The following is a 4,942-nucleotide window of genomic DNA, read 5'->3' on the forward strand; positions in this document are numbered from 1 at the left end:
CAAGGGTGCATTGAGCCAAGATCGCATCACTGCATTCCAGCCTGAGGAACAGAGTGAGACCCTGTTTGAAAAAAAGAAAAGAGGAAGGAAAGAAAGGAAGGAAGGAAGGGAGAGAGGGAGGGAAAGAAAAATAGCCCGGGCATGGTGGCTCAGACCTGTAATCCCAGCACTTTGGGAGGTCAAGGCGGGTGGATCACTTGAGGTCAGAAGTTCGTGACCAGCCTGGCCAACACAGTGAAACCCCGCCTCTACTAAAAATACAAAAATTAGCTGGGTGTGGTGGTGTGCACCTGTAATCCCAGCTACTCGGGAGGCTGAGGCACGAAAATCGCTTGAACCTGGAAGGCAGGGGTTGCAGTGAGCCGAGATCGACCTGCTGCACTCCAGCCTGGGCAGCAGAATGAGTCTCTATCTCAAAAAAAAAAAAGAAAGCATCTTGCAGAACAAAACATACAGAATGTTACTACTCATGTGAGAAGAACACTTAAACACAATATGCACATCTAAACAGATATAGATGGTCTTGGTATAGGTGTCAGTACAGGCATGATACAGGTGTGGGTAGTGGCATAGGAATAGCTACAAATATTGGTACAGGTATTGGTATAGGCATGGCATAGGTATAGGTATATACACTGACCAGCTGACAACAATGGTTTAAATAGAATGGGGCTCAGTACGTAAAGAAGAATTACTTGGCCTTTTATTCACTACATTTTATTACTGTTTGAGATTTTACAACGAGAATATTTTCTTGAAATATTTGTGTGATGCTAAAAATTAAAGAAGAAAAGCGGCTGGCCACATGGCTGGTAGCCTGAGGCAGGGCTGAGTCTGGGCGCTCACAAGAGGCAGGGTCTGTGGGGGTCAGGCGTGCTTGGTAGTCTCAGGCTGCGTCTGGAGCCTCTTCCTAAATCAACTGTGGCTCCCTCTCCCCAAGGGCAGAGCCAGAACTGGTTTCCGCAGCAGCAGCAGCAGCATACGCAGGTCCCTGCAATCTGGAGGTATGTGAAACCGGGACATTTACCCAGCACGGTGGGCCCAACTCTGCCACCTCTGCTCAAGGCAGGGCAGGACCTCAGAACTGGCCAGAGGGCGACCTGAGACATGCAGGCAGAGAAGGGAGTCAGGGACCTCTGGGACACCCAGGGCTTAGGCAGGACGCTGCCTGGAACCCAGAGCAGTCTCCCCAGCCTGGGCTTGCATTTGAGCCTCACAAATACCGCACTGGGGGAGTTGCCCCTGCACTCCCAGCAGTCAGCAAGGTCAGGAGTGGGAGAGGGGAGAAGGCCTTTCACAGAGCACTCCTTAGATGCTGGGCCCTGAGCTAGACACAGTTCCTACTCCCTAACTTTGGCCTTTTAATCTTGTTCAGTGAGTTCTTTTTGACACATGGAAGCTTGGGAAGTTTTTTGGCCAGCTACTGAAAACAAAGGGTTAAAATAATTCAAACAAGGCGAAAGGATGTATAGTGAAAAGCAAGTCTTTTCTCCTCAGCCCCCAGTCCCCTCCCGGGAGAACCCATGTGTGCACTGGAGCACGTGCATGTGTGTTCCTGCCTCCCCCAACTTGGTACTAACAGAAGCGCTCCCCACAAAGATGCCTTTTTCCCCACAAAGGCCAGAAAAAGGTATCTGGCCTTTTTCACACACACACACACACACAAAAAAACGAAAAAAAAAAAAACACATGTATCTCAGAGCTTCTTCCACAGCAGTACACGGGACCGCCTCGTTCTTTTTCATGCCTGGAATTCCATGGCATGCAAAAGTCTTTAGTATTCATGTAACCAGACCTAGAATTCTGGCTCCATGGTTTTCTGCCTTTTCCGTAGGCTTATTTCTGTTCTGCACAACAGCCCTGGGAGGCAGGTGGTCCCTGTGTTAGAGATGAGAAAACCAGGGTGACTGGATTAGTCCGTTCTCACGCTGCTATGAAGAAATACCCGAGACTGAGTAATTTATAAAGAAAAGAGGTTTAATCGACGCACAGTTCTGCATGGCTAGGGAGGCCTCAGGAGACTTACAATCATGGTGGAAGGCACCTCTTCACAGGGCGGCAGGAGAGAGAGTGATGCTGAGCAAAGGAGGAAGCCCCTTATAAAACCTCAGCTCTCGTGAGAACTCACTCACTATCATGAGAACAGCATGGGGGAAACTGCCCCCATTATTCAATTATCTCTGCCTGGTCCTGCTCTTGACACGTAGGGATTATTAAAATTCAAGGTGAGATTTGGTGGAGACCACAGAGCCAAACTATATCAGTGACCCACCATCCCAGTTTGCCTGGGACTGTGCCAGGAAAACCCTCAGTCTTGGGAAAACCAGGATGGTTGGTCACCCTAAAGGTAAACTGAGGCTTGGAGGGATAAGGACATTCTCCAAGATCTTATGGTTGAGCTGTGGAGGCCTGGGATGGCCACTGAAGTCCACCTGATGGTGATGATACTCTAGGAGGACAATGATCATATAGTAAGTGTCTCCTCTGTGCCTGCCCCTTCTTCAGCCCTCATAACAGCCCCAGGAAGCAGACAATGGGGCACAAACAGAACTTGTGACAGGCAAACTGGGGTCAGATCTCAGCTGCAGGGCTTAGCTGTGTGACCACGGTGGTCAGCTCCCTCTCAGCCTCCTGTCCTGGGCCCACAGCAGACATACAACAAATGTTTATTGCGGGGAAAAAAAACGAATGAATGAAGTATTAGTATCCTCATTTTACGGGAAAAACTGAGGCACAAAGAAGCTGCCCTGGCACAGGGTCACAATTTGAACCTGGACAGGGGCTCCAGAGCCCATGACACATTTCTCTCTTGTAGAATGTCCTTGTCTATAACCCAGTGGTGCCTCCTGCCTCTGACTCCTCGGGCCAGTCCCCTTGCCAGCCCCCTTCCCTCATCGCATTGCACTACCTGGTTCCCCAGTCCCAGCCTCCTTTCATGGAAGGAGGTCTTGCCGTCCCTGCCTCCCCACTCCTGACTTGGGGCCCCTGCTCTGAACCCCTCCACCCCGTCCGCCTGGACCGGATGCTTCTCCCAGGTCCCCGATGCCTGAGCTTCAGCTTCCCCACTCAGGCTGTTTCATGCGTTCATTCATTTGTCCAACTCTTCACTCCTTTGCTCAACAAACATTGACTGAAATTGAAAAGAGCCAGTTCTACCCCTGGTGGTGGGAATTCCGAGATGAATCCAGCCTGAGCTTTGTCCTTGGGGGACACAGAAAACAACAAAGAAATGACACTTGTTACCCAGAGACCCAGAGAGATTCAGCTCTGATGGAGATGGTGCAGGCACAGGCTGCTGGGGCTTGAGTTCAGGGGTTTCGGGGAGGTTCCTAGCCTGGGGGCTCTGGAAAAGCTTCCTGGAGAAGGATATGCTAGAGTCTGGAAAGATAAGAAAGAATTAGGAAGACAGGCATTGGGAGGGGAGGCAAGGGGTACTGTGACATCATGGACAAAGCGGTGGAAGAGAGAGTGAGACATTGAAGAAGTGCACGTTGTTCCTTACAGCTGGGTCCAGGCTGTCCTCAGGTGTGGACACGTGGCTCTGGGAAGCCCAACACCCTCCCTTGAGTACCTGGCCAGCTCTGGGCACAGCAGGGCTTCCAAACATTTCATGTCTAGAAATGTATCAGAAAATAAACAAAACAATCAGCAATGTGGACATGAGGTTACACAGGACGGAGGATGTTTACTGCGGTGTTTTTATCACAGAAAACGAGTGAAACGGCCTCTGTGCCCAGGCATGAGAAGGGGCCATACTTGCCAAGGGGCCACGACCGGCTGGAGCCATCCAAAAGGCTGAGAAGTCAGATTTCAGAGACTACTTAAAGGCACCAGACAATGCATCTGATGTAACTGTAGGTAAAAGACAGCAAGAGGCAAACTATTTTTTATTAGGAGATCTACATGCGTATGTATATATATATAAAAATATATTAGGAAGAAATGTGTCAAATGCTTCACAGTGGTTATCTCTGGTGATGGACTAACCTGGGGGTTGTATTTCCTTTTTAAAAATAATTTCAGCCGGATGCAATGGCTCACACCTGTAATCCCAACACTCTGGGAGGCCAAGGTGGGCGGATCACTTGAGGCCAGGAGTTCTAGACCAGCCTGGCCCACGTGGCAAAATCCTGTCTCTACCAAAAATACAAAAATTAGCCGGTCGTGGTGGTGCACGCCTGTAATCCCAGCTACTCCGGAGGCTGAGGCAGGAGAATCACCTGGGAGGTGGAGGTTGCAGTGAGACAAGATCGTGCCACTGCATTCCAGTCTGGGCAATAGAGTGAGACCCTGTCTCAAAAAAATAAAAAATAAAAATGGGCCAGGCACGGTGGCTCATGCCTGTAATCCCAGCACTTTGGGAGGCCAAGGTGGGCAGATCACGAGGTCAGGAGTTCAAGACCAGCCCGACCAACATGGTGAAACCCCATCTGTACTAAAAATACAAAAATTAACCAGGCATAGTGGCACATACCTGTAATCCCAGCTACTCGGGAGGCTGAGGCAGAACTGCTTGAACCTGGGAGGTCCAGTGAGCCGAGATCGCGCCACTGTACTCCAGCCTGAGCAACAGAGTGAGACTCCATCTTGGAAAGAAAAATAAATTAATAATAAATAATAATAATAATAATAATTTCCTCAGCCGGGCACCATGGCTCATGCCTGTAGTCCTAGCACTTTGGGAGGCTGAGGCGGCTGGATTCCTTGAGCCCAGGAGTTCAAGACTGGACAACATGAGGATACTTTGTCTCTACAAAAATACAAAAATTAGCTGGGCATGGTGGCATGTGCCTGTATTCCCATACTCAGGAGGCTGAGGTAGGAGGATCGCTTGCCTAGGTGACAGAGCAAGACCCTATCTAAAAGAAACATTCCTGTGTTCTCTGATTTTGTAATGGTGGGCCAGTCTCACATTTTCATTTTCAGAGACGGATTCTAGGAG

General features: G+C 49.6%; 1 long non-coding RNA gene across 1 annotated transcript; it reads right to left on the bottom strand.

Moving 5' to 3' along the window:
* Window positions 1-391: 391 nt before the first annotated feature.
* On the bottom strand, window positions 392-4,525 carry LOC110740517. The gene is made up of 3 exons (XR_002515157.2): window positions 4,475-4,525; window positions 1,690-3,614; window positions 392-998 (listed from the first exon to the last, which is right to left on the bottom strand). It is a non-coding gene; the product is annotated as an uncharacterized LOC110740517 (long non-coding RNA).
* Window positions 4,526-4,942: the final 417 nt, after the last annotated feature.

Source organism: Papio anubis, chromosome 16 (genome assembly GCF_008728515.1).
Source record: "Papio anubis isolate 15944 chromosome 16, Panubis1.0, whole genome shotgun sequence".
Taxonomy (NCBI): Eukaryota; Metazoa; Chordata; class Mammalia; order Primates; family Cercopithecidae; genus Papio; species Papio anubis.